Raw genomic sequence first — 19,705 nt, 5'->3', positions numbered from 1 at the left:
CGAATACAAAAGTCATGCGTTGACATTAAAATTTTAATAGTTTATAATTGTTTTATTCCTCTCTGGAGACTTTTCATTTTATGTCCCAACAGATACGGTTTTCTAGGGAAAAAAATGTTTTCTTAGGTTATTCATTTGCAATTTGTTTTAGATGAGGAAGGAGTGTTTGTAGATATGTTGATAAATTTTTTTTTTTTTTAACGGATTTTTAATTCTTGTTTTTATTGATTTTAGACCTGAGGATGATCGTAAGATCGAAATATATATAGTCACAAAAATAAAATGTCACCATTGTTGGTTCATTTTGAATATCTTCTTAAGTTGTTTATTTATTTTAGTGTAGCTCTGAAATACACCCACAGAAGTGGCTGCCCATACTTATTGACCTTAAAAGCTTTGAAAGACTGTTTTGAAAGTTGTATTTTGTACAACACAACTGATTTTGCTTGGATGTTTTCTTATTTTTGTTCAAGATGAAGGCTCAAACACCAAGCAAATTATTACAGGTATGTTCACTTATGTAATGATTACTTCTCTCTTGCTATCTGCTTGGTCATTATATTATATTATAGAAGTATATTTCGCAGGTCTATTGACCTCTATGAAACAATCTCATTTAAATTTACAGTTTATCTTTATAATGTAACAAAGTTCTAGGCACAAGGGCCTCTGTAGCTGGTCGTGATTATTCTTATTGTACAAGTACTTTTTTCATATAAAGTCGAGTTCTTGGGCTTCCACGGACTTTCCACTGGAAGCTGTCCTCGTTCTTCTTCATATTTCGTTCTTTTGCCTTTTGGCACCATTCCTTAACGAGATTTCGTTCGTTTTTTGACAGATCGTCTGTTGCTTCAAATTCGTAACGGCGTCTTGAAATGCAGATTCCCTTTAGCACCTTTTCTTTATCTTCCTCACTTTGAAATGTAAGTTTCAATGGACGGTAATGTTTTTTCTCTTCGTTTTCAAGTGTTAGGGTACCGATTCTCTCTGATTTTTTTACCTTGATTTCTCCTATATTCAGTTTTGAAATTACATGTTTTTGGCCCAGCAGCGCAGCGTAGTGGGCCTTTCATCTGCACAGTGCCCGTACGTTTGTTAGTTACGCAAAGCAATTAGGCGGTGTTCCGCGAGAGTACATATATTTTCCAGGCTAAACTCAGCGCTATAATGTAGAGGGATCGACAGGGATCGTCTGTCGGCTAGCATACAATTATCTATCCTCTAGCAAAGCCGAGCAAAGCCATATGTTGATATATGGTTGAAGACCGTATCTTGTTATTGTCTGTATTTCGTATAGTCTACCACCTACATAGACTATCTTCAACTCAACTGAACGTGGAGTGTTCATCCTCTTTTTCTCTCAAAGACTGAGAATTAAAGAGTTCAAGCAGTAAAAAGGATAAATCAAGATTTAACTGTCACTGACTGCTGCTGCCATTCATAAAGGTAAATCTCTATTGTGTGTGCTCCAGTAGTATCATAAGAATATTGCTATTGGCCTTTAGCAACAAGACACTCTGCGAAATACAAAAAATCTGCAAGGTTAATTCTCAAATTAAGGGCTATGCTAGGTAGGAGGGGTAAGAATCAGGCAATTCCACTTACAAAAAATGCAGCGCAGATCACTATCAGGTTGTTTGGCATCTGATTTTGAAAACAGCTATTCTATCTATTACTTCCGTCTGCCAATAATAGGGTCGGTCAGTCGATACTCGAAACCAGACGATCTCAATCGAACAGAACCGATGATCGAACCAAGCGAACGATTAAAATTTTATTGTTGAACGCAATTGAATCTCAATAGAATATTAGGCCGATGGAATTTAATGTTATATTTACCGTAAGCCGCCCGCATGTCAAAAAAACTGCTGCAACCAAGTTGCCATTATTTTGTTATTTTGGCGCTTCGGATTTTGAAAGATCAAAACAAACGGTCCGGCAAATATCCGGTTAAAAACGAACCCGTACGGCCCTACCATCTCTTTAAAAGTGCGCTTCTTTGATTTTTATAATTATGGAGATGATTTTTTTGCTCACAACTTATTGAGAATTTTCTCCCTAAAATAATGAATAATGAAAACTTGGCCGCATCGAATTCTGAAGATCGTCATTACGATAAACATATTATTAAATTCCATCAGCCTTACCCCAATTTTCGGATTCGTTTGTTGTTCGATTGAGATTCGATTGCGTTCGATTGGGTTCGATTGCATCGATTCAATCACTCGAACGAATCAAACGAATCAAATATTACCCAGAATTTGGTCGTTGGATTGAGATTCAATTGCGTTTGACAATCGAATTTCAATTCCGTTCGATTAAGATCGTCTGGTCGAAATGGAGAAAAAATTTTTACTTGACACTTGAGGTAGCAAAAACTTAAAATTCACCAATTTCAGCTCTAACCAAAATTGATTCTTGCCGTCAATCATTAAAAAAAGGTAAAGAAAGGGGAGATTTGCCTGGCCATTCGCCAAAATAAGTTCTTGTCAAAATTTAAAATATATTCATTCACCAAAATTCGTTCTCACGAAGATAAAAATTTTTGCTGACTTTAGTTGTTTGCCAAAATAAGTTCTCGCCAAAAAATTTTCCCTTAAAGGTATTACTCCAGGCCATGCCTTATGATTTTACTTTTTGTTAATAAGAATCATATTTATTTTTCTTTTTGTACAGTTTTGGACCATCTATCATCCATATACATCAAGACTGTTATCGTACATCATATCCAGACTGATTGGTTCCCACTGATTGATTGATACCCAATCTTAAGGTGAGTTTGAATTTGATTTTCTTCAGGATTTATCATTAAAAGGCTTGGTAACCTAATGACTTAAGTGAAAAATCAAGCTGTGTATTACCATTTACTGCAAAATCTTTGTGAGGTTGGGGGAAGCGTGGTAAAGAGAAGCTCATTGTTGGTTATAGTCTAGAGAAGGATTTCTTTTTTTGATTCGTAATTTTTTGTCCTTTTTGTTTGAAACTTTTAAAGGGATAACCAGATAAAATATGAAAATTGGCTAAAAGATTCTTTACACAGTCTTTAGTAAGCCCTCCAAATATTTTTGAGAAATAACATTCCAGATTCAAGATATGACAATAAGAAATCTCAGTTTTTCGTACCTCATACGTACCTCATGTTGAAATTCTATTGTCTTCCAGCAGAAATTAAAAATTACCTAAATATTTCGACTTTGAAAAACAAGTAGCCTGTAAAATTTGGAGGTTTTGCTAAGGACTATGGAAGGAATCTTTGGGCTGAATTTTATTTTTTATCTGCTTATCCCTTTAAAGTTGCTGCCCTAGAAATGAGATTTTCACTTGTATTTGTAAAACATCATGATCAGATTTCATCTCGGGTTCTTTATGTTGTGCGAAAAAATTGTGACCTATAATTGCTTGCACGCCTCAATTTTCAAAAAAAGCAAGTATCTTCCTAACAGGTGGACATAATTATGAAAGTCTTCCAGAACTTGGAACAAGCTTACGCTGCACTTGAGCTTTACGATTTATGAACATGGTAGTATACTCCAGTTGAACGCGACTGTTTGGGTAATTTCGTTTTTGTTTTTATTTTTCAGGGTTCATCAAGTCCACATCATTCAGTGTATAGCTACTCTGGTCAATCTGGATTTACATTAGATAGCTTGGTTATACAAAGCTAACTTGGATTCACACAGTTAACTCAGATTTAAAGGATTCCCCTCGATTCACTTGGCTCACCAGAATACACTTGGAGTACTTTGTTTTACTCAGTTTATTTGGTTTTACACGGCTCAATTGATATTTCTCATCGGCTCAATTGATACTACTCGGCTCACTTGATATTACTTAGCTCACTTGATATTACTCGGCTCACTTGATATTACTCGGCTAACTTGATATTACTCGGCTAACTTGATATTACTCGGCTAACTTGATAATGTTCGGCTAACTTGATAATGTTCGGCTCACTTGATACTACTCAGCTAACTTGAAATTACTCAGCTAACTTGATATTACTCGGCTAACTTGATATTACTCAGCTAACTTGACACTACTCAGCTAACTTGATATTACTCGGCTAACTTGACAGTACTCGGCTCACTTGATTCAATTAACTTGTGTTTCATTTGGGTAACTCAGATTTCCGAGGCTAAACCAGAATTTATGATTTTTTTTGACATTTCATTGTTTACCACTTACTTGCTCAGCTTTTTTAACTTGTTAAAAAACAATAGGTTATTAAAATAAATATACATTATATTTGAAACTGACGTATTTATCATTTTTTTTACATTCCCCTTTTCAAAACATGATATCGATCGAAGCATCCCGTAGTTCAATCGGCAACTTTAACGGGACAAGGCAATATGATCTCCGCTCAATTTATCGTCATTTAGTAGTCAACTCTTCTATTTCAAGCAAAACTTCAAAACTTTCTTTGTCTGTGGTCATGGAAGAACTCTCCATATCAGACGACTTGTGAAATAGTGACGGGAGATTTTTTTACTATCTTTACAAAGTGACAATCAATTTTGCAAACGAAGGGTACAATTTTCCCTTCAAAAAAAAGGGGGGTGGGGTGAAATAGTGAAGGGAGAATTTTTTTAGTACCTTTAAAAGTGACAATGTCTAGATATATTATATGTTAAAAACTGCTATTGATATTTACATATTCAGGAACTCTTGCTCCTTACACGACCCCTTAGGAATGCAAATTGGGTCGTCCAGTTGTTTGATCATCGATCCCTACAATGAGAAAAAAACAGTAGACTCCCGGTTATTCGAAGCTCCAAGGTGGATGAGAATTTACTTTGAATAACTGAAAAATTCGTTTTAAGATTAATCAATCAATTCATTTTAATCAATCTACTGTAAGTCATAAGATAAAACAAAAGCGGAAATTATAGAAAAATCAATTTTGCGGATTATTTTTCAAATTAACCCTGCAGCAAGCATCCTTGTATTTTGTCTTTATTACGGATTTTTTTAGCTGGGCCTTCACGCCCTTGGGCGCCTTGTTCTATGTAGTCGATATCTTTCTTATCCACTATCTCTTTCGTGTCTTCCGTAGTTTCATATAGGTGATGTATCATGAGATTACACGAAGTCGCTTCTATCCATTTTTTATCCTTATTTTCTTTTTCAAGGAAACACTTTATCGTTTTCGTTTGCGACTCAAGATTTCTTGTTTGCGATTTTATTTATTTTGCCTTCCAGCACGTCAATTCTTTTATTGAAGGTGTTTTAAATTTCTGCGACTGCTTTATTCACATTGTTAGTTGACACTTTAGCCGTCAAATTTGAAATGTCCTCCCGTTGTGCTTTTATTATGTTCTCACATGCATTGATATCTTTTTGTAAATCTCCAACAGACTTGAAGTTCAATTTATTTTTCAATTCTGGTGTTATGATCACACAGCTCATGCATTGATAGCTTCTAGATTTGTGTTGAAGATAAAGCTGGATTTGATAAAGAGGAAGCTCAGAGCAAGGCAAATGAAGTCGACGTTTGCATTTCTTGCATTGTAAAGTGTCCTTTTTATTTGTGTTTGCATGGATAAGGCAGCTTGATGGGTACAAGAACCAATTTCCTCGGAATTTCGTTTGTATATTTTTCCAGTTATTTCCGCCATATTGTGCACATTTTTTGCTGCTCTCGCAATGCGACTGTATTTGACGTCAAATAAAATTGAATTGGGAGGAATGGGAATATTAGGAGGAATGAAGTATTTTATCAGAATAGTTATAACTTAACATGTGCTTTGAAACAAGGCGGAAAAGTATAAAGTCAGATCGGTGTCAAAATCAAAACGTCGGGTCGTAATATCAAACCGTCAGATCGTCGGGTCGAACCGTCAGGCCGTAATGTCAAACTGTCAGATCGTCGGGTCGAACCGTCAGGCCGTAATGTCAAACTATCAGATCGTCGGGTCGAACCGTCGGGTCGTAATGTCAAAAGGTCAGGTCGTCGGGTCGAACTGTCGGGTCGTAATGTCAAAAGGTCAGATCGTAATATCAAAGGGTCAGGTCGTAATATCAAAAGGTCGTGTCGTGATGTCGAACGGCCGAACCAGACTGCCGGGTTAAACTGCGGGGATACAATGCCGGATTATCGGGTTTATCGGGCTTATCAGATTAGTTAAAATCTCGTTCCGCAGAATACTATAAATTAAATTCTTGGAAAATATACCTGGGGCCTTAAAAAGCAAAATGGAAGCGAGATAATTTGATCAGTGAAATGTTTATATTTTTTTACCACCGATTAAATATACTTTTAGGTGTCTATAACATGTTTATATTATCAAAATCATGAAGTGTTTTTATTCAACTATCTTTGTGCAAAGTTTCAATGTTTATTTTTCTATGACGCTGAAGATACAAGAAGATATTTCCAACAAGGCTCGAAAGCATCCACCGAAGGGGGACTTCAAAACATCTGTTCTAAAGGCACGTTCCAGCTGGATATGGTGGTCTGTTCTTAGCGAACTAAAGAAAAAAGTTTGCTGGAAATAAGTGGTCTGTTCTACTGAAAATTGGGACCAGCTGGAAAAATATGATCTATTCTTATGAAAAAATAGTTTGATATCCAAAAAATAAGGTGTCTAAGAATTTCCTATCTGTTCTGAGGGAATTTCAAAAAAGTCAAAAAGTCTTTGAGATCTGTTCTTTTCCTTCTGAATGTGGTTGCCTTGAGTGGCAGCTGAAAATTCTCCATCTGTTCTACAAAACATCTGGAAATTGTCGGTCTGCTCGCACAAAATACTTAAAGTTAAACTGTTAGCTGGAAATTAAGTTTCTGTTCTTAAAAGTCCTTCAATGTCGAGCTGGAATTTAGCGATCTGTTCTTATAAGATTTTGTCAGCCCTGGTAGATAAGAACAGTTAACTCGCGTAAAATCAATCGCCTGATAATTTCGTACCTGTTCCGAAAGTTTTCTTACCTCCTAGCTGGAAAAATATAACTGTTCTGAAGTAAAAATTTCTCCCCTGGAAAACGAGGAACTGTTCTTAATTTCGGGGAAATTTTTCCAGCTGGCAAATCAGAACAGATATTTGCAAATTTTAGGTCGGTGGCTGCTTCTGAAGGCTGAATTCTTTTGCTAACCAATTTAAACAGAACTATCTCTTCTCTTGCTTCTTTCAGTTAAATAACAAGTAGACCTACAGATATTGTGTATAATATTCTCTGTAGTCAATTTTGAACACTCAAGAGGAGAATGAGACTTCTATTTTCTCTCGAAAGTGTACATATATGGATCTGAGAAGTGAATGAAACTCATCAAGACAAGAAAGACTTGTTCATCTCTCGAAAGTGTGTATGGATGGATCTGAGAAGTGAATGAAACTCATCAAGACAAGAAAGCATCGTTCAAAGAAAATTTTCATGGTTTGTTCTTCAAGATGGGACATTTTTGTTCATCCAATGATTTTTTTAAATTCAACTCTGGAGACTGTTGACTAAAAAACTTCAGAATACTTTGAAATAATTGTGGAATGCGGATATTATTTTCTCGATAAAAGCACTGTATCATGAGATTTCGTGAACCAAATTAATATGAAGTGAAAAGTAATTTTTGGTAATTTTCATGATCGTCACGAGAGCAAGGAAAATTTCTATCAATGCATTTTAAACATGTACAAACTCTGGTGAACCAAAAGAAATTTAATTCTATTTTTAAGACAAACTGCTTTTTTGAATTTTTTTTAACTCAAATATCTTAAAATTTCAACCTAAAATACTTTTTCTCTTCTCTCGTTTTCTTAAATCAGGGGGTAATGTATATCTACAAAAATTGATCTTGTTCATCAAAAATTGAGAATATTTTACAATAAGAAAACCAAAGGAAAATTTATATTTTCAAAATAGATGAAATATTTTGCATATTCTTTCATATATAAAATATTGGAAAAAAGGTTTAATATATAAAATATTGGAGAAAAGGTAAAATATATAAAATTTTGAAAAAAAGGTAAAAAATTATAGCATCCAAAAGTTATATCTTTTGAAATGCATGTCAAAAAGTAAAAAACTTTCAAAACAGGGAAACAATTTCATAATTTCAAACATACACTTTTTTTAATATAAGAACAATTTTATAAGAACAACGAGGCTCAAAATCGCCAAAAAATAAGAACAATTTAAGAACAATGCTGAGCCTGAAACTACTCAATTTCAATCAATTTAGGGGTCAAAGTATGATTGGTATAATTCTTAAAATACCTGACTTACATCCTATTAATAAGAACATGATAGAAGCTCAAAGTGCAAAAAAAAAAAAGAACACTCGAGGCTCCGAAAAATTTTACTGGTTCTTATATAAAAAAAGTGTAATGCAAAAGAAGAAAAAAAAATCTCATATATACAGTATATATATTTTGTACCATTTTGAATCTGAGTATGTTAAAGGTCTCATTTCTGCTAGTTCGCCTATGGCCTATAACTTCCACTCTGTAGGTAGATTTATTGATGATTTGTGTGCCTTAAATGACAGAGATGAGTTTCATAATTGCTACAAACAGATTTACCCTAAAGAATTAGATCTCAAAGTTGAGCACCATGGAAACCATGCATCGTATTTAGATTTAGATATCACCGTTGAAAACAATATTTTTAGATATAAACTTTTTGATAAGAGAGATGCCTTTCCCTTCTTCATTGTAAGGATGCCACATGCCGACAGTAACATCCCATCGTGCATTTTTTATGGATCCGTCTTTTCAGAAATTTTACGGATAGCACGTAGCACACTCATGTTTGAAGATCTGACTCCTAGAGTCACTGAGCTTTTCATTCGAATGCGAAACCAGGGTGCTTCAAACGCTTTCTTGAAGAAGCAAGTTGTCAAATGTTTTTCCAGGTTTTTCCAGGTTGACTGTTTTATGAAGTACGGGAAAACCGTCGAAGAATTTTTACATATTTTCAAATTGTGAAATTGTTTCTTGTGTATTGTAAGTGTGTTTTTTTTGTTTTTTTTTGTTTTTTTTTTTTTTTTTTTTCTGTCTAAAGAATTAGCATTAGCATCGGAGGTATTCATTTCCTACTTTTCTTTTCCCTGTGCAGTCCTCCCGTCGCGGCACGCCGAACCGGGTTCGCGGCCAACTTACGATTCTGTTCTTTTCAGTTTTTGTGTGATTTTTTCTATTTTTATGTAAGATTGTGTTTGTTACAAAATGTTTGTTTCACCTGTAGTGTATGTGGGATAGTTGGTACAGTGTGTCTTTCTGCCCTTTTGTACTGTATTTTGTTGTAGTGTCTGTTTGTTGTCTGTTTTTTGTTTGGAAGCTGCTGGTCAGTTCCTTTTTCTACTATGTTTTCCGAAGGCGACTGAGTGTGGGCCCTTAAACACGTGGAAAGTCACTATGCCAGTCACAAGTCTGGGACTTCGGGTTTTGTTTTGTGTTTGTATGTTTATGTATTTTGATGAACTTGTGTAAATGATTGTACGGAAGTCTGTTTATCAAAAAAGTTTTTTGCAATTCATTGTTTCTCCACTATTACTTTTCTTCTATCTTCATTTGGATTAGGTTTTTCTTTCACATACCACTATTTAAATTCCCTTTAACTTTTTGCTAAATTACCCTATGTTTCGGAATGATTAAAAAATTAAAAATACCAAAAAAATCGTAAATATACACAATCAACAAAAATATTCTTAACTTTTTTTCGTTTTTATCAGTTTGAGTTATTTATATATCAATACTTTTCTTTTTCTAAAATGACAGATATTACATATCTTCACTATATATATACTGGGAAACATTTTCATAATCTGAAAGAACGTCGAAAGGAAAAAATTCCCCTAGCAGAAGGCATTTTGTAATTTTCGAAAGCATGCTGCAAAAGCAAAAAATGTCACATACAGTAATTGGCAATCATAGTTTCCAAAATTTCCAAAAAGAAAAAAAGTCTTCATGCCAGGATATTGCTTGAAAAAATTTTCAATTGAGGCAAAAATAAAAAAATGTGGCGTTTCTTGAAACCAACCGGTGTTCATTACAAAAAAAATCAAGTTGGAGCATTTAAGCTATAAAAGTAGTTTGGTTAGATATTCCCACTTGTAGATCAAGAATAGACCTTCTTTCAAAGAGGCCACCTTGTTGAATAATTATGTAATCCAGCTGAAAAAAATCTGCTGTGTTGCTTCGCCACATTCCCCGGATTGTTTTAGTAGACACTTCGGTCACGTAAATAAAAACATGTGTATATGTTGAAGCCGACTGTGGACTGACCGAAATTGCAATTTACATAAATTATTGTGGAAGTGAACGCTTTAGAGGAATGTTTGGGAAATCAAAAAGACCACCTTTGTGAGAATGTTGAATTTTGTTTATATGGTGGTTTGTGACGGACTGATACAGTAATTATGCATGGCTCTATCATTGTTTTTATGACTGGACTACATAATTATTCAACAGGACGTCCTCTTTGAAAAAAGGTCTATTGTTTTTTAGTTAGTAGTTGATACATTAGTATATTCAGGGCTTACTTCATACTGTTTGTACATAAAAGTTATTGTTAAAGTTCTATTTCAATGATCTTATATATTACTTAAGTCATCAAAAAAATCAAATCAATTGTGAACATGTTCAAAAATCTGAGGCAAAATTTGGCTGTTTTTTGGACATTTGGATTCTTGTTACATTTTTATCAATAAAATCTATTGAAGTTTGGTTAGATGTTTGGTTTTTTGTCAGTCCTTTCAAAAAATAAATTCTCTTTATAAATATATACTTTATTCAAGACAAAGTTGACTACATCTGAAATAAGTGTTAAATTACTCCAAAACAAAAAAATGATAAAAATGTAACAAAGCAAGATTTTGAAAAATGATAAAAGCTTTAATAACTTGAGTTATAGTTGTCGTATTGCTCTGAAATTTTCAACATGGGTAGAAGGGGGTATTCTAAGCTTATTTCCAAGAAATTAGCTTCCAATACAATGAAATGATAAACTTGTAACACTTTTTCCAGCAAGAAATGGGCAATTTTATCAATCCTTTTTTTTGAAAGATTTATTGTTTATGACAAAAAAACTCAAACTAAGCCCTTCATAGCATTCCAACTATCGATTTCAAAAAGTTTCAATTTTCTTTATCAACAGGAATAAGATAAAAAGGTAACAAAAAACATATCACCGTGAAGATGCTGAATTTTAGGCTAAATTAGATAGGTTTATCATCAAGTGAATTTATACAATGTATAATTGTTTATTATTGAATTATATTTTGTGAACTGTTACTTCAAAGTTCCAACTGAACTTAAAACTAGGATTTAAGACATAAGAAACATAGTTAAATCCCAAAAATTTGATAAAACTGTAACATATATATGAAAAGATTTGGAACTTTATAAATATTGTTACATAAATATCACTATTTTGTCTTTTTAAAGGCATCTGATTCATAATAACCTATCTAGTACCCTTCACTTACCAAATCAACATATATTTTATAATGAGAAGATTACTTTCAAGTACAAAATCTGATCAAAATGTAACGCACGTAGCAAACAAATTTGGACTACTCAAAAGTCTTCATTCAAACTCTAAAATTTTGTAATATCTCAATCATTAGCTTGCCAGCTTTTAACTAAAGAAAATGACAATGAAAAAGGTTTAGGAAGGTTTTACTACTCAAATAGTGTAATCAATAGTTATCATAACCTTTTTAAATAAAAGATTTCCTAAAAATATTATGTAAAATTTCGAAAAATTGATAAAACCGTAACATATATATGAAAAGATTTGGAACTTTATAAATATTGTTACATAAATATCACTATTTTGTCTTTTTAAAGGCATCTGATTTAGAACGACCTATCTAGGACCCTTCACTTACCAAATCAACATATATTTTATAATGAGAAGATTACTTTCAAGTACAAAATCTGATCAAAATGTAACGCACGTAGCAAACAAATTTGGACTACTCAAAAGTCTTCATACTCTAAAATTTTGTAATATCTCAATCATAAGCTTGCCAGCTTTTAAATAAAGAAAATAACAATGAAAAAAGGTTAAGGAAGGTTTCACTACTCAAATAGTGTAATCAATAGTTATCATAACCTTTTTAAATAAAAAATTCCCTAAAAATATTATCTAAAATTTCGAAAAATTGATAAAACCGTAACAAATATATGAAAAGATTTGGAACTTTATAAATATTGTTACATAGATATCACTATTTTGTCTTATTAAAGGCATCTGATTTAGAACTCACCTATCTAGGACCCTTCACTTACCAAATCAACATATATTTTATAATGAGAAGATTACTTTCAAGTACAAAATCTGATCAAAATGTAACGCACGTAGCAAACAAATTTGGACTACTCAAAAGTCTTCAAACTCTAAAATTTTGTAATATCTCAATCATTAGCTTGCCAGCTTTTAACTAAAGAAAATGACAATGAAAAAAGGTTTAGGAAGGTTTTACTACTCAAATAGTGTAATCAATAGTTATCATAACCTTTTTAAATAAAAAATTCCCTAAAAATATTATGTAAAATTTCGAAAAATTGATAAAACCGTAACATATATATGAAAAGATTTGGAACTTTATAAATATTGTTACATAAATATCAATATTTTGTCTTTTTAAAGGCATCTGATTTAGAACGACCTATCTAGGACCCTTCACTTACCAAATCAACATATATTTTATAACGAGAAAATTACTTTCAAGTACAAAATCTGATCAAAATGTAACGCACGTAGCAAACAAATTTGGACTACTCAAAAGTCTTCAAACTCTACAATTTTGTAATACCTCAATCATTAGCTTGTCAGCTTTTAAATAAAGAAAATGACAATGAAAAAAGGTTAAGGAAGGTTTTACTACTCAAATAGTGTAATCAATAGTTATCATAACCTTTTTGAATAAAAAATTCCCTGAAAATATTATCTAAAATTTCGAAAAATTGATAAAACCGTAACAAATTTATGAAAAGATTTGGAACTTTAGGAAATTTTTATCACTCAAATTGTGGAATCAATAATAGAATAGCCATTAAAATCAAAAAGTTCCCTAGAAAATAATCTATAAAAATTGTGAAAAATATATGAAGTTTTTGTAACTCTACAAATAAATACTGAAAATGAAATATAAATACTGATATGTAAAATTTTCATAATTATATTCAAATTCTTTGGAACATTTTGCTAATTTTATTACCTAATAAATATTATTAATAAATTAAATGTCACAAAAAAACTACAAGCTATCTGAAAGCCATTGATACTCCTCAATGGACAAACTATTTTTCATCATATCAAAGTTGACTAGTGGCGAGAGGACTTGTGCTGGATATGCATAAACTTTTTTGGGAAGTAGCTTGTATTTTACTTCAGATCTTGTTTCCTTTAGTTTTTGATAATACTGACATTCAATATATCGTGATCCTTTTTGAACAACGTGCCTGTAATCATCAATCATATCCACTTGGGCAATCCCGTAATCCAGCACTTTACACAAGTAAAAGAGCTCCAAAGAATTTGAGGAAGAATACAATGCCATTGTTGTGTCTTTCGAAACCACACTTATTACACTTTCAGACCTCAACTCGTACGACTCTGTATTGTCTTCAGGCTCAACAGTTTCATCATCATAATCAAACTCGAATTCACTATCTGTTTCATCATCGTCATTACCAGCGACAATTACCTGACCGTTTTCAAATGTGCAGGTCACAAAATTGCCTTCCAAGCAAGAGTCACACGAGCAAATATTTAGCTTTGTCTGAACTGAGCCATCAGGTGAAAAGCAGATCATGTGCTGTTTCCTGCAATCTTTGATTACTAAGGGATTTTCATCAATTTTGAATTTTTTGATTTCTTCTGGCTCAAGGACTTTATAAAATTTAGCTTTGTCATTGAGAAAGTGGTTGATCAAAAATGAATGGATATCATCAGCACAACTATATTGAAGATTATCCGAGATTACGGCTCTAGTAAGAGGTGATTTAACCCCAAATGCGCTCATGGCATCAACCAATCCCTTTCCATGCCCAGAAACTCCATAATATGAGATGATTTTAGTGTTGACCTCTTTTGAAAGATTGCTGCAGAACCTGAACATCCATTTGCATTTGTACTGAGTGCTGCAATTATCGGATTTGAACCGAATCATTTTAGGTACACTATTACGCTCCAAGATGTCAGTAATAACAGCCGAAGTGAATGCATGATTGTGAAGCTTTTCGTCTGATAAATGGTACAAATATTTGAATGGGAAGTTTTCATTTCCAGTATGCTGAACCGTGCAATGAAGAGAATATTGGTTCTTATTAAAATGACTAGATTGTGGTTCATATTTAAACTTTTGGGTCAAATTTTCAGAAAAATCCATATGGTAGATTTCCCCAAGGTTCTCTATTGTTGCTAATATTAAAGGCCAATGAGTTTTATCGTTGTAAATCTGATATTTGTGTATTAAATATTCCCTTTTCATTGATCCTAACTTTTCAAGAATGCTCTTGTAACTCATTTGATGGTCAACTCTCTCTGTCTTGGTTGATTTCTTTTTTTCATTTTTTCGATTGATGTATTCAGTAACAGTTTTCTCAAATTGCGAAACCTTGACTTGAGTTTCATCGTTTTGACATTTTAAATTCAATGGCTGAACTGACTTACAGTCTTTGCACTTTCCATTTACACATTTCCACTGATAGAAACCGTTTGAAGATTTTGGACACACAGAAGCAGACATAAAATAGCTGGTCACTGACCCTGTGATTTGGTCACCATCTTTTTTGGCTTGTTTTTGTACCGGTTCAAACAATAGCCTACTATTCAAACATAGCTGACAAAGACAAAGAGACAATTCCTTTTCGGTTGGATAAGCCACAAAGAATGGTCGAAGGGAAAGAACAGATCCCAGTGAAACATTGAAACCTTTGCTTATGATTTTTTCTCGTATGGATCTTACTGTGCATGTTAAGACCATCCGTGAAGATGCAAAGTAAACATGACCACGTTTGTTTTTCCTCTCTTCAATCTTTATCTCTGATGGGTGGATGAGACTGCCATACTTTGCAAGGAACTTCATTTTGCTCAATTGAACAATATTTCGACCATTACTTCCATCTGTAGAAGTGGAACAGTTTTCAATCCAGGAGTTGTAGATTGCCTGCCTTGTCTCTGGTGAAAGACCATTTCTTCCTCTTTGTTCTTGATACTGGTTTATCTTCCAACTTTTGATTGACTCTCTGAACCTGGATTTATGATTGATATCCATTTTATCTGCCAACCAGTCTAAAAAATTGTCTTCTTCGAGGTGTTCTTCAAACAAAATGTTCAGTTTTTCATGAAAAGCTCTGTATCTTCTTGATTTATGCATTTGTTTCAAGTCATTTAAAAGAGCTCCGCATACCCTTGCTTCATAAATAGTGTCTATATCAGTGTACGCTAAAATCTCCTCAACTGTTTTTTTGTGATTACTAATAACGTTAGATATCACACCTTTCTTGATAGGAGAAGTTAAATTTTGAATAATGTTTTCAAGATTTGCTGACTTTCTTTGGGTTTGCTTACGTACACTCCAAGACTTATCTTTCACTTCATTGTACCTTGACGATAATGGAGTTGAATTTATCGACAGTAGGTCTAAATCTTGGATGACAGTTTCAGTGTTGCCAGGAACTATTTGATCATTTTCAGTGTTGCCAGGAACTATTTGATCATTTTCAGTCTCGATAACATCAACATTAGCATCAACAACATCAACGTTGCTTATTTCAAGGGTATTACTAATCAGACTTTCAACGTGAAAGTTTAATGAAGGGCATGGTGATTCTAACTCCTCTGGAAAAGTTGGGACAAAGTCTTCGCAAAGATCTTTATGAAGGTTGAATTGATCTATTCTTCTAAACATTTTTCCACAGTTTGGACAGATTTTTTCACTGTCAGATGTATGTTTCTTCATGTGTTTAACAAGGCGACATTTGTATTCAAAAGTCTGCGCACATAAATCACATGCATATATTTGAGCCTTTTTTGGGTTACAGTTGTTAACATGGCGACTCATGTTTGGTTGATGTTTAGTCCTTTTAAAACACGTGTTACAAACATAATGACCATCTGAAAAAGTGTACTTCTTAACTTTAGCAATAGGCCTTTCGTGATTGCATTTTCTTAGATGGCGCTTGAGCTGCATTCGCCATTTAAACTTTTCTGTACAGCCAGTGTTTGTGCATTGAATCTCATTGAGGTCTTTGTTGCGGTCTTTTTTGTCTGAAAAAGCAAGCAAAGAAACCCTTTTATAAATTTCTTTTTTACAATGAAAGTTTAATTGAAATTAGCCAGTCTCTCTCTTAAAAATCATTCAACAAACGCAAAAAGTGAATTATGTAAAAAAGGCTTCCTTAACATCATAAATATTTGTACTATTTTCTTATAAAAAGCATCATAATTATATTGGATATTGATTCTTTCTTTTTATGAAGGTCTCATTGATAATAAGCCTTGCTAAATTATTCAAAAATATTGTTACCTGCAGCAGTTTTCATAGTGGCTGAGTAAAGAAATGTCAATGCAACAAGCACCTGCTATTCTGAAAAAGTTTGTTTTTGTTTGATGACCATTTTTGTTTGTTTTCATTGTCAAGGCATTGCTTGAACCAAACCAGCCATTATACAAAAATGATGCCTAAAGTTGGCAATCAAACTGAAAAAATGAAAAAGTTTCTATTCTATCAGTACAACCCATCAAGGTATAGTAATATACGAAATTCTAACAATTTGTTGCCCATTTCATGATATTAAGAACGAGTCTATTAGGGCTTTGACAGGACTTTTGAAACTTTAAACTCAATTTTCTCCAAATCTAGTGCTATTTTTAAACAACACTTTGGGTGATCTAAAGGCAAGGCTACACTACCACTAAGCTATTTTCTGACTCTAAAGGGGTCATGACAATGAAATTTATTATGTTTTTCACACTACCTGTAATTGGGTCAGGAATCCTCACTTATCTGTATCAATATATATTACCTTCTAAAATCCGGACAATCAGGGTGTAAACTTAGTGGCTGAGTCGCTGTATAGGAATAGAGAGAAAGTTAAACCTGTTTACTCACATCTTCACAGTAAATTCTCTACATTGAAAGCAAAATGGGATACATCAGTATGCCTCTTTGATTAGGTTTCTCTAATACGGTAGGTCTAATTCTGACATACTATAATGTTCAATTTCATCATTCCATTTTATTTCTCAACACATCAAGAAACAAAAGGAATCATTTTAAAGAATGTAAGATATACATAAAATCCTTTTCCTATGATACATAAACAGCTAAAAAATTGACCAAGCTAAATGGTTTGATAAAAATAAATTAGATATGGCAGAATTAGAAAAATCTTCTGACGGAAGCTTGAAAAACTGACGGGTTGTTACAATTTTATCATTTTTTGTGTCGTTGAACTTAATTCAAATTCACTATAATTCTTTTGATTCAAAACATACATCATAATAACTTACAAACATTGGTAAATCACTGTTACAATGAAAATCTTGAAGGAATTTGTCATTATTTATGCAATGTTACATTTTTATCAATATCTTGAATTCTACCTATGTTACGCACTGGCCTGAAGACATTGGGACTACCTAAATAGGTAATTCTAACCAATTAAGTGAGTTATTAGCAATGAACTAACTTATTACTACACACATGAGATAAAATAGTAACAATGTTATTTTTTTATCATTTCTCTGTACTGAATGCAAATTTTGACATTTTGACAAAGCCGTATCATTTTAAATATTGCAGCGGGTCTTTTCTGAAAATTTCAGATCCCAATGTTGAGAAATGTCAATTTTATAGCAAAATATCGATTTTAGTGAATTTTGAGATGTCCAATGCATTGCCTCAGATTTTTGAACATGTTCTTGTAAAAGGGGTTACGCACGATACGAAAATCTCGTGTTCGCAAGCGAAAGGTTTTTTACACTACATACCGTAGAACTTCCTTATTCCCAGCGAAACTTTCCGATTGCTAGTGTAAAAGAACAGGCCAGTATCGCACAAATTTCTACTAAATAGGGAGATATGTAAATTAACTAAAATCTACACAATGATGTAGAAATTCGAGAGCTCTAATATCTACTACTATGCGTAGAAATAGTAATCAAGTATTAATCTACTCATTCTGTAGATTTTTAATTTGTGGATAACCTGCGAGCGTCTCTCATAACTACCCGCCTAGAAACCGCCTAGCCTTTCATTTAAGGAAAAAAGTAATTTTATAGGTTATCATAGCACAAGCTAGCTGGCGGGAACGGCTGAAGCAACATGCTGGAATCCTGAACTTTGTTTCATAGAAGTCTGACTGGTCGATGATGATAGATAAGATAACTGTTTGTTGTGCAGAGTTATCAAAGATAGCCAGAAACGTCTATAATTATTGGGAAAGTGATAGAATAGCCACCTGATTAGGCTTTTGCTGTTGGCTGTCATTCAAACATGGTTTCCTTATAAACCTTATTGTTCTCTGATCTGTTTCAGTCTTACCTTTTCCTTTTGGGGTTTTGAATTCAGACAGCCAGAGACTTTGACAGCTCTGACTTATGTTATGTTAAATTAGTTTGTAAGATTTTTTCATGAAATTTAGAAATCATTCCTCCTGGTTGGAGTGTGCGAACATGCAAGTGTCTCTCTCTTGGATTTAAAATAAAGACAAAGGTAAGACTGAGAAAAATAACCCTTCCTCTAATTCCGACACCCTTTTTATCAGCTAAATTTTATAGAAAAGTTGAAACTGTTTTTCTTTGCTTAGTGGTCAGAGAGGAATAATCATTTTTCAACCTTTTCTCAATCAGTGATTCAAGCTTTCATATTATTCCTTTCTCTAAAGAAGGGTGTCAGAATTAGACGTGGATGAGGGATGTCAATACTGTGAGTGGTCCTAAATCCAACAGCCCTGTCTAATAGACCTTTTCGCCTTTCCATCCGCCATATTGAATTGTATGCAAAAATTATGGTGGCCGAATTGCCGTGGTGAAATTCCCTTAGAAAGTATGCAAAACATATGCAAAAAGAAAGTATTAAATAAAAACTTACATGCATAATTTGCATTATATTAAAGTGTAATCTTGTAGAAGAAAGATTAAATTTGCTTCTCTTGAAAACTAAAAACAATTATATTCACTCATCTCTTAGAACATGCACTTCAAAAAACCATAACATTAGACAGAAACTCAAACTGAAAAATCACCCGCGAAGGTAAAAAATAAACCTTATTCGGCTGACGGTAAATTATTCTCCTGGGAGTAGAGCCGCCAAATGATCAAATCAAAACATTGATAAAGTGTGACGTCATAATTACTGCTTTCAGTTTGCGTGTTTTGAAAGTTTGATGTGTGTACTCCGTCTTCGTGGAATTTTTTAATGGCATGAAAACAGAATATGCAATGTCTTTAAGAACAAATTCCTAATTAAAAGGCTTTTGTTGTTCTGTAAATATTTCCTTTTGGATTAAGAAATTCCATCTTTTATTGTTCTAATGATTATGATATTTATTTATAAGATGCTTTGTTGTCTTTTTAATCTTTGTGTAAACTTGCATATGTTTTGCATACATTCCAACTAAATCCAACCACGGCATTTTCGTTCCTGTATTTTTGCATACAATTCAAGATGGCGGACGCAAAGGCGAAAAGGTCTATTCCGAGGGGTCTTTCAAATATACAAATTAAAATGAAAACAAACCTTTTGCTGTGACGCAAC

General features: G+C 33.2%; 1 long non-coding RNA gene across 1 annotated transcript; it reads left to right on the top strand.

The window, feature by feature from the left end:
- The first annotated feature begins 1,040 nt into the window (after positions 1 to 1,040).
- On the top strand, positions 1,041 to 4,256 carry LOC136815969 (uncharacterized). Its single transcript, XR_010847788.1, has 3 exons — positions 1,041 to 1,446; positions 2,677 to 2,773; positions 3,582 to 4,256. It is a non-coding gene; the product is annotated as an uncharacterized lncRNA (long non-coding RNA).
- Positions 4,257 to 19,705: the final 15,449 nt, after the last annotated feature.

The sequence above is a fragment of the Clytia hemisphaerica genome, unplaced genomic scaffold (assembly GCF_902728285.1).
Source record: "Clytia hemisphaerica strain Z4C2 unplaced genomic scaffold, Clytia hemisphaerica genome assembly, whole genome shotgun sequence".
Taxonomy (NCBI): Eukaryota; Metazoa; Cnidaria; class Hydrozoa; order Leptothecata; family Clytiidae; genus Clytia; species Clytia hemisphaerica.
This window is presented reverse-complemented; position numbering and strand designations above follow the sequence as displayed.